A 16228-nucleotide genomic window follows, 5' to 3' on the forward strand; every position below is an offset into this window, starting at 1 on the left:
CGGTGGGTATGTCCGTTAGGCGACAGTAAGTCGAGTATTTAGTCGAGTAAGAAGTGAATTAAGGAAGATGAGTAAGTCGAGTAAGAAGTTGAGTAACTATATTAAATAAGTTGTATATTAAGTCGAGTAAGAGTCGAGTAATTTTTAAAACTAGTTGAGTAAATATCAAGTTTTTATAACAAGTTGAGTAAGAGTTATGTAATTTCTTTTGAAAAAGTTGAGCACAAAGTCGGGTAAGTCAAGTAAGAAGTGAAGTAAAGGAGTTGAATAAGTCGAGTATTTAATGGAGAAAGAAATTGAGTAAATCTATTAAATAAGTTGACTATTAAGTTGAGTAAGAGTTGAGTAATTTTTAAAACAAGTCAAGTAATTTTTTAAATAAGTTTAGTAAAAGTCAAGTAAAGTTTTTGAACAAGTCGAGCAAGAGCCGAGTAATAAGGTCGAGTAAGTCATTTGAACAAGTCAAGTAAGTTAATTAAATAAGTCGAGTAAGTCTTGCAATGTAATTTTATTTAACTATTTCAAAAAAAATTGCTAAAATTTTTTAATGATGATAATGTCTTCACTTGTCAATGGCAACCATACGTGTTCCTATCCTGTTTAATAGTGAATCGACTCAGGAATATAGTGAATACAAATTTACCAGTACTCAGATATGGATATGAAAGTGTCACATTTAACTACATTTAAGCAACTGGTCAAAAGAGTTGCACAAGTTATTTCTATTGACCTTTCTGAATTTTTTATTAACATGAAGTGCAAGTTCAAAACATCATCAGAGCCTTTGCCACCTATGAAAATTTTGAATAATTATGATGTAGAATTTTTTTAGAAGAAGATAGTAGCGGTTTCATAAATCCTCTCTACATCATTTATTAATATAAAGTAAATATTGTCGAGCCTAACGGCTATGTGAGAATAGAGAATAGTCCAATTGTAACACACCCTTTATGAAATGAGAGTCATTGTTATCCAATTATTGGTTTATCAACCTCCCAACATGTAGTTGAAAGAGCCAATATAGAAGATGATGGTTTTATTCTTGACCTTTTTGGCAGTGGAAATGAATTAGAATAAGAACTTATACCCAACACTCAAGGTGATGTGCAACATGAACCAATTGAGGTCTATTTTAGTGTGGACATTATCAAATATTAAAGCAGTAATTGATAGTCTTCTAGTGTTGACTGTAACTCACCACACACTAGTAACAATTATTTTTCGAGACTTAATTTTATGGAAAGACACTAGTAACAATTGATAGTCTTCTGGTGTAGTAATTCAATATGCATGAATGATTCATTCGTTAGCATCGACAATTTGGCATCGAACAAAGTTGGCAATGACAACGATGGATTTATGGAAAGACAACAACTTTCTTACGAAGAGGTCTTGCAAGGCATGCTCAATGCATGTGCTGTAATAAAAAAAATGAATATAGAACCTTCAAGTCTTTATGCTGTTAAGGTCAATGATTGTGGTATGTTTGAAATCAGAAAGTATTGCCATTTGCATTCTTATTCCCATAATGTATTAATGTCCCCGAGAAAGATCATTGACAAGCTTCTATGAAACTAATTGCCCAAAATATTCAGTTTAAGTGTGATAGTTCGCCTTTTTCATATAGGGCTACAGATGTTAAGCAAGATTTTCAACAAAATATGATAGTAATATAAGTTATCACAGAGCATGGAGAGCAAGGGAACGTATAATGTAAATTCCTCGAGGATCACTTGAAAACTCTTATAAATTGCTTCCTTAATATGTACAATGCTTGAGAAGAAGAATCCCGGAACCCGTACTATCCTTGAGATTGATGACACAAATCACTTCAAGTACTTTTTCATGGCAATAAGAAGTTCTTTGAGAGAATTTGTTAACATATATGTTTCCATAACGTTGATTTTGATGATAACAAATAAAATTAAGAATAATTAAGTTTTTTAAAATCTCAAATTATTTTTTATACATTTTAAATAAATCATTATTTTCACATTATAAAGATTTTATATTTAATGGAAAAATAATTTTATAAAATTGGTTGTTTTTCAAGTTTATAGTCGAATTGAAAGAGTTTTGAAAACTTTGAAATCAACAAGTATTGCTTAGAATTCTGGAGAAAGACTTATTTGAAAAGTTTCATAGAGTTTTGGGCAATATCATAATTACAAAAAGTTTTGGGAATAACAAGCATTATTTTCAAAACTCTTTCAATTAGACTATAAACGTGAAAAACAACCAATTTTATAAAATTATTTTTACATTAAATATAAAACCTTTCTAATGTGAAAATAATGATTTATTTAAAATGTATAAAAAATAATTTAAGCTTTTAAAAAACTTAATCATTCTTAATTTTGTTTGGTATCATCAAAATCAATATTATGGAAACATATATGTTAACAATCTCTCCCTCTTTTTTATGATGACAAACTTTTCATGTATTTAAAAAATAATTACACAAATTGCTCCCCCTAAATGTAAGCTCCCCTTACAATTTAAGATTAAAAAATTAATCATTCTTAATCTTGTTTTGTTATCATCAAAATCAACATTATGGAAACATATATATATGTTAATAAAATTTTCTTCTTCTATTAGGTCAGTTATTGCAGTTAATGGTATGTTTCTCAAAGGAGAATATAAAGGAATCAAAGACAGTAATAATCATATTTATCCATTGGCTTTTGGTATCAATAATAGTAAGAATGACGCATCTTGGTTGTGGTTTTTTACAAAGTTGAGATAATCGAAGAGGGAAGTTCAAAATTGGTTTTCATTTCTGACTAGGCTTGGTAATTTGACCCGACCCTATTTTTGGACCGACTAACATGACCCTAATTTTAGGGTTTTAATCCGAATTTTTGGGTTTCGGGTTGGGTTTGGGCCAAAATTTTTAGGCCTGAACAAATTTCGGGTCAAAGTCGGGCTTAAGCCGACCCGACCCTATTTATAAAAAAAAAAATTTATTTTTCATGTTGGATTTTGGAATTGATTTGTGTGTGGGATTGAAATGGTTGTGGAATTGAATTGTGTTTTTTTTTAATTTAATCACATTGTGTGTTTTTAAAGTTGGATTATGGAATTGAATTTAAAAAATTATTCCTATTAATTGGTTGTTTTGTGAATTATTTTGTGATTAATTATATTGTACATTTTGCCTTTGTTTTGTTAATTATTTTAAATTAGAAAAGATATTGACAAATTTGAGTTGCCTAAATTATTGAATTAAGGTGCATGTATAGAAGAAAATATTAAAATAAAATGAATATAAAACAAAACATTAAAAAATAGTTTAACATTAAAATAATATGAAAACTATTTCGGGCCCGACCCATCCCTAACTATAAAATGGTCGGGTTCATTTAAGGTCGGGTTTCAAATTTTTTTGATCGAGTCGGGCTAGGGCTTGGCTAAGCCCGAGCCCGACCCGACCTTTTGCCATTCCTATTTCTGACTATCATCCAAGCATTAAGAAATGTATAGCTAGTGTATTCTCGAATGCTATTTATTAGCGGTGGGCAAAATCGGGTTCGGGTCGGGTTCGGGTCAACCCGATCGGGTTTCAGGTTATTCGGGTTGTGCAAACATTGATCCGAATACAACCCGAACTTACAACCCGACCCGATCCGATCCGATATATATTCGGATCGGTTTGGATCGGGTCAAAAATCGGGTTGAATTCGAATTGAATTGGTTCGAATTAAAAATGGAACATATTAAATTCGGGTCAAATTAAACCAATTCGGGTTGATGAAAACGGGTCAATTCAAAACATATATACCAATACACCATGAAAGCTTCAAAATTCAAAACATATAAGGGACTAAGGGAGAAACTCGGGTCGGGTTGGAGCTTGAGCCTTGGAGCAGCAGATCGGCGGCTGGGTTTTCGGCAGCAGATCGGTGGGCGTGCAGCAGCAGCTTGCGCACGGCTGGACGCACAGCAGTTTCCTCGCGATGGCTGGACGCAGCACGGCGGCAGCAGATCGTGGACGCAGCAGTAGATGGCTGGACGCAAGGCGGCAGCAACATGACAACAGCACGGCAACAGCAGATCGCTGATGCAGCAGCAGATGGCCAGACTCGCAACACGGCAGCATCAGATTGCGGGAGGGAGAGAATGTTTTCTTGCTTCTTGAGGGTGGGTTCACGGGTTGGGTGTTGTGATTTTTTTTGTTTGCGTGTGTTTTGTGTTTGTGTAAACTGTAAAGTGTAACCTTTTGAGTATGTGATTTCACTGATTTGTGTAATTATGTGTGGTGTGCTGTGTGCCGTGTGTGTGTGTTTGGCCATAGAATTTTTTTTTTGTTTTAGCAACCCGATCGGGTTTTCGGATCGGATCGGATTTTATCCGATCCGATCACAACCCGATCGGGTTTGCAATATTTCATCCGATCGGATTATATTAACAACCCGATCCTACCCGAACCCGAAATTTTTCGGGTCGGATCGGGTCGGGTATTTTGCCCACCCCTACTATTTATAGGGTTTGTATATATCGCTTAAAGCAAAACCTTAGTGCTCACTTTAAGGACATTAATGTTAGTAGTATATTTAAAGCGGCTTCAAAAGCATATCAACTAACACACTTCTCATATTATATGTATGAGATATATAAGCTTAGCGAGGCAGTTGAAAAGTATCTCGAGGAAGTGGAGATTGACAAGTAGGCACATTCACTCTTCGACGAGCGACATTATAGTATTATCAATACTAACATTGCTGAATACATGAATGAGATTCTAAAATCTGATCAATTGTTACCTATTCATAAACTAATAAATGAGATAATTGACAAACTCTGAAAGTGGTTTTGTAACCACCGAGAAAAGACAGTGGCTACAAATAGTCTACTGACAACATGGGTAGATAAAGTAGTGGGAGATAGAGAAATATGTATTAGTTTATTGTCAAAGATGGTGATATTGATGAGGGCATGTGCATATGTTAGAAAAAACTTGCATTTGTCGAGAATTCTAACTCGAATAATTACCATGTGTACATGTTGTAGCAGTGTGCAGACTTAAGGGTTTTTCAGTCTATGATTATTGCTCCTATTATTATTCAAGTGATACGTAGGTGTTAGCATATTCTGAGACCATTTATCTTATTGGTCCTCAAGAGGGACAGGTTGTTTCTGGTGATATATGTGCCCGCAAAATATCCTCGTCTAGAAAAGCGGTCAAGTGGGCATACAAAGAATAATAGAATACCATCGAAGGGTGAGGAAAAGTTGCCTTATAAATGCACTCGGTGTGGTGGTCATGGACACAATCGACTCAAATTCATTACGCTAATGTGGCTACATGAGAGTGACCTGTTGTTTCAAATTTATATGCAGTGCAAGTGAATTAATTCTTTGTATTCATTTATGTTTTGCCATTAATTTATTATTTATTTATTTCCTTGAAGTTGTTTAAACATGTACTGAATTTAACATTGTGTCCATGCAAGGTTTGATGGAGGATTGTACATAGTATGTCGTTTTTAAAGGGTGACATAATGGAATTTTTGCATCAAGGCTTAAGTGCTTGGAGCAACTGAAGGATTATCCTAGGGATGACAAAATCCGAATCCGAATCCTCATTGAAGTTTTGATATCCGGATCCGCATTCAGATTAGGAAAAAAAATGCAAATCTAGATGCAAATAATATCCACAAGGATTGTGGGCAAATTTTCTGGATATCTGGATTCGCATAGTAATAAATTCAAATAAAATTTTAAATTTAACAATTTACCTAACAATATGAAATAAAATCTAATTATAATTCAACAATCAACAATTCAACATAAATAACATACAACAGCACCATAAATTTATAAATAAAGTTTCACAATATAAATCAAACATAAAAAATAAAAAAAAATCTAAGGTAAACCGACTATTACAATATTCTCTAATTATTATTATTACTTTTTTAGTTTCTTAATAAATTTTTCAAAGTCAATGAAGATTATAGAGTTAATTATGCTTATACATATTAAATAAATAATTTAATAATAAATAATGTGGATCTAGATTTCCGAATGCACTTGCATTCAAATCCAGATCTGGATTCGCGAGGATCTTAGATTTTAGGCTTCGGATCCACACTTTTTAATATATGAATCTAGATTTTTCTAGATCCAGATCTTTCGTATCTTTGTGTATGCAGGCCGAATATGAATTTTCTTGTCATCTCTAGACTATCCGGAATCATTATATAAGGATTTCCATACTGAAATTGTATAAGGATGAATTTGCTATTTGTTATGAGATGGAATTTTATTTAATGTTTGTTGGATGTTGTAGATACTTTTTTTATGGTTATTACATATCTTGATAGATGATTACAAACTGATAAAATTAAAATATGAGTATACTCAACTTTTTACCCAACTTAATTAAAGAAGAATTTTTCATTTCAATTTAGGTCTAGTGTTCTCGATTAGTTACCCAACCACCATGCAAAAATCGAGAATTTCTGCTGAATTGATACTTGAGGCAGGTTTCATTTAAGTTGAGAGTCCTGAACTCCTTACTTGACTTACATGACAAAGTCGAAAAATTTTGCTGAATGAATATTGGGCAAGTTTACATTGAAATTGAGTATTCTCTACTATTTACCTAACTTCGATTAGGGATGGCAAAAAGTGGGCTTGGGCCTGGGCTTGAAATGAAGGCCTGGGTCGGGCTCGATCTTTATTTATTTTTAAAATTATTGTAAATTTGAAATAAATTAATAATCAAAAAAGTTATTATAATCATGGATAAATTAAAGAAAATGAATATTTCAAAGCAAAATAATAAATAAAGCAAACGAAAGCTTATAAATTTAATTTTCTTTATTACTAGATTCTCTAATTGAAATAGTCTTTTAATTAATCAACACAAAAAGAGAGTTTAGTATCATAATTTTATCTTTTTTAAATCATCATTGATTTATAAATTAAGAATTTAAGTTTTTCTTTTTTATTTTTAAGTTACTTTTCAATTTTAATTATATTATTCTAATTTATAAATTTATTTTTTTCAAAAAATAGTGGGTCTGGGCCTGGTCCAGGCTTTTTTTCTTGAGCCCTTGTCTAGGCCCTCATGTGTGGGTTTTTTTGCCCACCCTAACTTCGATGAAAGAAATCAAATATTCTCGACTATTTATCCGACTTTGATGAGAGGAAGTTGAGTATTGGGCATGATTTAGTTTAAGTCGACTATTTATCCCACTTAGATGAAAGAAAAAAAATTTTATTGAATGAATACTTGAGCAAAATTACATTGAAGACGAGTACTCTCCATTATTTCCCCAACTTAAATGAATGAAGTTGAGTATTCTCAGTTATTTATCTAACTTCGGCAAGAGGAGAATTTTTGCTGAACATTGGCCATGGTTCAACTGAAGTCGAGTATTCTCGACTAGTTACTTGACTATGATTTAAAAAGCTGAGAATTTTTGTTTAATATTAGGCATGTTCAGTCAAAGTTGAGTATACTAGACTCCTTATCGGACTTAATTAAAAAAGTGCAGAATTTCTCAGAGTACTTAATGCTAACTAAACAAACAAAAAAACCAAAAAATTTAACTTAATAAATTTGCACATCCATAATCCTGGAAGTCAGTTCGATGATCATAAGTTCAATGACCATACAGAACGTTGTAACCTTCTTAAGGTTTTAATTGACACTATCACAAAAGCTAGACCACTATTAATACAAAGCTAACTCATTGTTATCCAAAACAAAACAATTAACTTTTTATCATTATCAATCGCATTCGTCTATCAACTTCTTCTTAGTAAACAACCATGTAGAAACTTGTTTCTGGTATCCATTAATGGCTGCTTGTGTGGAATGTCACTTGGAATGATTTGACCATTTACAAGCGCATCCAAGTAATGCATAACAAACACCCTACAATCATTGCTACAAGAGGTAGAAAGAAAGTTATAGTTAGTTTGACATCGCATAACTCAAAATACAATATAAGGAACGAAGACAATATTTTTTACATGTTCTTTTGTTGTGGGGTGTCTAAAGCTCGCATGGCTTTCCACTAACGAGTTAGATAATTATCGTCAGAACGTGAATCATACCATGATATCTTACCTTGAATCAGTGATGTCATAACTACAAATGGAAAGAACTCATTCTCAAATGTAGTAACATTCATATAATATAACATCAAGTTATACGCAAAAATTGTCTGCTGTAGAAGGTTAAATTCTCCCAGTCCTCAATGTTCTTACTTAAGATGAACACCATTAAATGAAAAAAAAAAAATTGCAGTCAACAAATCAAAAAATATAGGCTACTTACTTTGGAAACATATTTCCAATAAACAACACATTTGATTTTTTTCACCCTTAGCATAATCAACAATATAGTTCGTAGCATTATTTATCTAAACTTTTTCAGGGCTGATCACATAAACTGAATATAAATGCTACGACTTTTACCAACATTATATAAAACAAAAGTATAAGTGTCTTATAAATTTTATATTTTCCTACATGTTTATAAATGTAATAAAAAAACTTACTTGATATAGTGTCCATTATGGCTCGTTGATGCATATCAAAAGATGAGTTGATCAAAGTGTGTCACAGGGCATTAAAAAAGAATCCAAGTGCTAGAGGATAATAAACCAACTGTTATTATATGCATTATTTAACAAATTCATTAAAATACTTAACAAAAATTATTATTGTGCTAGATATCCATGCTCTTGGTTTGTATAATCGGTGGAAGAAGTGTTTATCTGTATTGTAAATAGGCCACCTCATAATTAAACTACGCATAGGAAGTAACAAATGTGTTATTACATAACAACATGAATAAATGTAATTAACACTTAAAGTGGAAGAGTAAAAGAACATATGGCTCCATTTTGTCATCATGCATCCAATCATCAAAATTTTTTGGACCATTTGATTTAGATACTACATTCTTTCGTGACTTCTTATGAAGGCCAGTGTAAGTGTTCTAACATATACTTTTTTTTTTTTTTGCATCCTTTTCTAAAGTGAGACTCAATGGAAAGTTCATCAATAATGTTAATTACATCAAGTACTAAGGTAAGAGCATCATGTACAGGTGGCTATATTACAGATAAATACAACAAAATTTAGAATTCCCTACACAATTGTTGTCAAATGAATTTACATCAATTGAATTTAATATTATAAACTTGAACATTAATTGTATCTCTATCTTAGTTAAAAGCCATTGAGGTAGGAGCTTCATATACATGATTACAAATAAGTACAACAAAATTTATAAATTCACTATACAACTGTTGTCAAATGAATTTAAATCAAATGAATTTAATATTATGATCCTGAACATCAATTTTATCTTAATCTATGTCAGAAACCACGAAGGTAAGAGCATCACCGTGATGGTGACTGTATACGTAAAAATTATAAAAATAAAATCATGACAATTCTTTTTAGCTTAATTAAATTTTGTAAACCTGATCAGTGAGACTATATTTCCCTACATCAAAGGTACTACAAACTCCTTGAGTAATTTCGTCATTCTCTATACGTCTTTTGTAATCTTATCAAGCTTTTCTTCTTAAATATCAATTTTTTGCACCTTTTTTTTCAATCTTGCTTAACCTATCATTAATTTTCTAAAATGTTGGAGCAACATGATCACTTATGGAGATATGATAAGGCGGAGTGACCTATGACCATGTTTTAAGATATACTGCTAAGTTACTTTGATAAGTCAAAATCTAAAATTGCCTTCAAAGAAATCAATTGACTTATAGTTTTGCTTCTTTTTTTTATAGTGTTGTGGTCCTCTAAAAAGCAGATGCATTAAGTGACATAGGAAAAAGTCATGCTTATCATCAGTAACAGTTGCGTGCCGATCGTATGTAACAACATATGTTCGTTGTTAGACTTATCCCCACTCACAATATAGGTTTCGCCAAACTCTTACTTCCACTCCATTTTCGAAGCTAAGAACTATTGTATGTACGGTTGTGCAATCTCATTACTTTAATTGCTTCTAGTGGCATGCAAAATCGTCACTACCGTAAGCTATATAATATAGATGTCAATAAAGTTACACCAACAAAGTACTCATGTTTTAAACAAAATAACTTATAATAATACTTTAAACTAAATAAACGTGAAATACTTATGGTGTCTTTCTCTTTCAAGGATTTACTTATTACATCAACCAGAATCTTATTCTTACAAAACCATTTAAGAATTCTTGGAACCTTCAAATCACCTTGTTCGATTGTAAAGTTTTTTGTTGAATTCAGCAATGATCTCATATGTCCACAACTATAATGTTATAAGACTATATCAATATCAAACGAAATTCATATATTTATCATAAAAAAAAAATTAAATAAGCATCCTCACCTGAAAGGCAAATAGGAAACCATAAAAACTATATTTCTCTTCCGCACTTGGATCCAATGAACCAGATCTTTTGCTTCTCCTTTTAATTGTGTTCTTCAAACTCAACATTGTTGTCTTGAATGACCAATGACCCGAAGGAGAACTATTAAATTCCTTAAAATTAATTAATAGACGAATATAGAGGTCGTTAATTTTATTTTTATGCTTCTTTCACAGCAGTACAGACTCCAAGAAATATATTATGGTAAACTTTTCAATTGAGATATCATCATTGGACTAGGCTGTTGAAAAAGCTTTTTGCAATTGCATTTGTGAAAAGTCACGATTAACCCTCATGAACACATCATATACAATATCACCATTATCTTTCCTATGCACCAAAAAAATCATGTTCTTTGTGGCATTTCAGTCTCGTTATCAAGGCAAACTCTAGCATAGAAAATTTGCACTCTTTTTGTCCTATTTTTAAGTAGATTGCCTTATCAGTTGATCTTACGTACCATAATAATAATGCTTGAACAATTTGACGAAGAATTGTAGATCTTGAAGGTACACGAAATGACCAAAGCATGTTTCCTTAAACATTTCATATTGTTGCATCGTGAGATATTCCTTTATAAGTGAAAGCGCCCTCAATGATGACATATTAGACACTTTCTCTAAAAGCGCCTTTTGATCATCGTTATTTGCATTATCATCGAATGTCACGATATTTTTAGAATGTGGTATAGAACCTGCATTATCAAGGAAAAAAAAGGTTTTAGCTAGAGGTTAAATAGGTTCATAAACTAATGAGATTGATTCGAATTCTAAACTACATAACAACTTTGTTTCTTCAAGACAAAAATAAATCTATTTTATGTTGTTTACTCGTAGTTTTGATCAAATAAATAACACAAGTTTTTAAATCAACAACAACTTGCCCCACTCTTGCTTAACTAGGACACTGAAAAGAATTAACTACTAAAAAGTAAGGGGAAAAATAATTGTTTCAGCCTACTCTATTCTCTTTATTCATATCAAAACCTCTGGATTATTGGTGGAGGTTCATAATAAGCCATCCAACGATCTTCTTTAACCAAATTCTTCATTGTTTGCCCAACAGTCGATCCCTGCTTTCCATTCTTATCCCCATCCAAAACCTGCAACCCAGTTTTAATTGTATCAAGTGGCATTGCAATCAAAGTCGATACACCACTAGCCATGGTTGTGCTCACTCCCTAAAATGCCATCATAGTTTTTTAATCTAGCCTAATCATCATCATATTACCCTTGCCATCACCATCTTTCCTGCTCAAGAAGCAGGTACCGTGCAGACCTCAAAGGCCATCTCAATACACTAGTACCATCTCTAATGATTGGAATCAATGAGTTTGAACTCGAATAACCACCTTTCGACTTCAAATATAAAAAGTCCTAGCAAGTATACCCAATTCATTTTAGGTTAAAAAAAAATCATTTATCTATTTTCAACATCAATAAAAACTAATAATTTTATTAAAATCACCAATTAGTCTTCTTATTATTTTTAGCAAAAACCCTAAAATTTTTCATTAAATATTTGAAGCAGAAAGAAGAATATCAACTATAACTTACCTAGTAACCAATGATAGATCCAAGACGAGGTTGTGGTGAGACTGACAAGGCGGTGGTGACAGCAGAAGTGGTGATCATTGTCGCAAGTTGTCTTGCTTTTGTTCACAGAGTTTTTCTTTCTTTTTTAGTTTTTGATCTTGCTTGACTTTGCTTCACTTTAGGATATGAGTCTAGTTCTGTTAGGATTTAATTGAGGTTATTTTTGTGTTTTCTCTGATTATTTTAAATACATATGTGTAAAATTAAAAAGTATTATAATTTGAGTCATATATTGGGTATTTTGGAGGGAATGGGGTATATCCCACACAATTTCCCCCTTTTATTATCATGCTAAGCTAAGTTTTGCCCCATCAATTACTACGGATTTAACTTCGCTACACTTCAGATATGATCAACTGCCTTAAACAAGCACCATGCTACTTCCTTCAACTGATAAATTTTGTTGAGAATTCATCTTCCTTTGACAATACATTACAAAATTTTGTTGAGAATCCATCTTCTTCGACAAAATATTATATTACTTTACATCTTTTATGATCATTTCTTAACAAATTCTTGAAAACATTTAGAACCTTTGTGATCATCTCTTAACGAAATCCTCAAAAATAGTAAAAACTAAATATAGTATCCGGTATGGAAATATAGTTTAAAATGAAATATACCTTGCAAACATAGACTGATCTCCGGATACACGAAAAATTTTACTTGTAAATGTCCTACTTCAGGTTCTTTTTCTAGGATCATCTTGCCCACGCCTCCCATTACCCACTCACTAGTGATGTTCCCACTAATCAAGCCACTGCTCAACATTCGTTTCAATATCTTCCCCTTTTTTTAGCATGCCAACAAGCCAAAGTCTGCGAACTTGATGACCTTATCAAATCTGCTAGAAGATTAAAAAAAAAATCATGTGAATCAACCTGTGGCGTATCCTGGATGTCTTTTGGGCATTTAAACAAATAGTTGATAATGTTAATGCTGCCATCATTTTTCAAACCTGTAAGAACCCTGAAGCTCTCAGTGGTAGCTTTAATGATGATTATTCGATAATCTGGCGGCGGTCACATGTGGTAATAAACTTGACGATCTGTTGGTGCAGGAGAGAGTACGGTGGCGTTTGTTTTTTTGTCTGAAATCTAAATAGACATGAATTAGTCTGAATTCTGAATAGATCTAAATGTCTGAATCTGAATAATATGTTTTTTTTTTCGTCTGAATCACGAAAAATAATTATTAAGTTGTTTGTTTTTTTAAACTTAAAAAACTGAAAATATGTACTTTTACATTTGTATCCTTATTAAATTTGAATGTCAAATAAATAATATATTAAATACCACAATATTTTTACATTTATAAGTAAAACTATATTCAAGTGAATATATAATGATTTTGGAATTTTAATATATAAAATATCATAAATTTCAAATTTTATCGTATATAATATAAGAAAAAAAAAACTAATAAGATGCTTGAAACAGTTGATTTGTCATTTCATCTCGAAGTTGTCACCTGTAATTTTGATCTTCAATACTTGAGGAGTTGATACCAAAGTGAGGAGGGATTTCATGACGATTAAAAAAATAATGATTAGATTATTATGTGGGGTAAATATTTATGGTTAAGTTTTGGGATATACATGAAAAATAAATCATAAAGTATGGATATTTTTGACATTAAAAAGTAATGACTTAATTTAGATGTCTCTATTAAGTAAAAAGTCAAAAAAATTGGCTTATTTTATTAAGTCAAAATTATCTAAAAAGTCTCATTAAGTTATAAAAACAAACACCTCTAATTAACTTAATTAATTAAGTTAAGTCAATTTAAGTCATTAAGTTAAAAAACAAACGCCACCTACGTGAGGTTATTGTTTGTTTTAGTTTCTTCTTGTTGCCAGCAGTTAAGGTTAGGGTTAGGAATAACCGCCAACCCAGCCAACCGAATAATTAAAATGACAAATTTTAATTCATTGTTAAAATTATGAAAATAACAATTTATTCACATTTTTTATTCAAAACATTTGGAAAATTGAGAATATTTTTGTCTTATGAATAAAAGAATGGAGGTAAGTTGATATTTTGATAATTTTGAGATACTGAAGATTTTCATTCTAAGTGAGATAAATTAAATTTATTTAATTTGAGTTACGAAAAGTTTAATGCAACTTGATTTTTATTTTTTTGTCTTTTAATTTTCAAAGATAGAGGTTTGGGCAAAATTGGTTTGAGTGAGGTTCAAATGTGATCTAAAGGATATAAATTTACTTTTAAAAAATCAATTAATTAATTGATAGTTGCATAACAACAATATGAGAACTATAATATAATACATAAATAATGTCTGAATTCATAATGGACATTTTGGTAACATAAAATTTTATTCAATTAAGAGTGTTTGAAGTATATTTTAAAGTGTAAATAGTTTCACCATAATCTTATAATTAATTTTATATAAAATAGTCTGATCATAGTACATTGTTAGAAGGTTTACGAGTACAATCATATGAATTAGTTGAGAATGTTGTTTGGAAATGGTTTTTCTAGTATTTCCTCAAAAGGAAAAAAAAATTAAATCTAAACCGAAGTCAACATGAGTGCCAGCGAACCCACCTGGCCACCTTGACTAAATTTTTTAATTTTTACTTGGTTTTTCTTTTTTAATTTTGATTTTTATTTAATAATTAAAAAATAAAAATCCAAAAAATTTAATCCCTTGCTTAAAATGTAGAGTGAAGTTGGAAAATGGCTTTGATGCCATCTAAACTGTTTTTTTATTGAAGCACTTAATTGTCATTTTCAAATCTGCTTTTAATTAAAGAGACATTTTACATAAGCACACCTATACTTACACCTGCAATGGCTCTTTTTGCGCATTTGTTGTTTTTGGTGTTGATTTTAATGTGCTTCCTTCTGTATCGCAACTTGATTTGATGCAATGCTTAAAGGATAAATTTTGAAATACAGGAGTAAATACAACTAATAAAATGTATGTATGACATGCATATTTAAAATTAATATAATCATCCCTTACATAATAATTTATTAGAATAAATACATACACATTATAATATAATTTACTTATTTGTATAACTGATATAATATCTCTAACATATTCTAAAATTTATCTATTTAAGGTGTATTGATGGCTAAAGTTCTAAAACAATTTGTTACTTTGTTTATCCCCTGGGAATAGATTTTATCGTGCCCGTTTCTTCAAGAATGAAGTATCATTTGCATTCGGATGAGACTTACAGTCAGTAGCGGAATCGATTAAATTTGCAAACTCGTCTCATGATTTAATTAAAAATAAAAAATAAAAAATTCATTCATGTTTGTTTGCAGTGGAATCTCTAGGGTTTATTTTTGCGTGGAATTCAGGTTTTATTTTGAAACCGACATTAGGAAATAAAAGATATCATCAATGAACGCTAGACTGAAATACTCTGTATACGATGGACAGTTACAATCAAAGATTCAGACCTCCAACATTATTACTACATACACAGTGAAATTGATCTACATGCTCATTTCTCGCCATTATGGCGACATCACGTACCACCTCATGCTTAGAAAAATGATCATCATTAGCAGTAATACTGTTAAGTAACCATACAAGAAGTTTTTCGTCTGTGTATAGTTGAGCTTACGCTTCTTCCATCATCTTATTGATGCCTTGAAATAAACCCAAACCCATGCCGTAGTTTCACAAGTATAACCCTGTCATCTTCTCAAATAGGCACCAAAGCTGCTGCTTCATTTTCTTTATTCTCTCACCCTACGTTGATCTAAAAATGAACAGCTAAGATTTCTCGATTAGATATCATAAGTGGTGGATGATGATCTATAGCAACAAGCATGATGCCTGTGTGGACCCTAAATTGAATTCTTGGAGCATTCCTAAGATATAAAATCTCTTAGGAACAAACTACATATGCAAAACCTTCACCAGTTGAGTCTCACCAACTTCAATGATACTTCCTCCTTCACATTCCTCTTTATGAGCATATACGACTCAAATTCCATCCTCAGTCAAATCTATAAAGAATTGGCTTAAAGCCGGTCAAAGTAGACTCTCCTATCACTACATAGTAATGTGAAACCAAGACTTCCGTTCTCATTTGTTTGATCTGCATTCTTTCTTGGAAATGAAACACCAAACTACTTATTAGGTTGCTTCTTGTTGCGAATCCATCTTTCTTATCAATTTCATTTTAATTTTTGACAGTCAACTTTACATACATCCCTCGTATATGACTCTTAGATCTAAGAAT

This window comes from Citrus clementina, unplaced genomic scaffold (assembly GCF_000493195.1).
Source record: "Citrus clementina cultivar Clemenules unplaced genomic scaffold, Citrus_clementina_v1.0 scaffold_3, whole genome shotgun sequence".
NCBI classification, from domain to species: domain Eukaryota; kingdom Viridiplantae; phylum Streptophyta; class Magnoliopsida; order Sapindales; family Rutaceae; genus Citrus; species Citrus x clementina.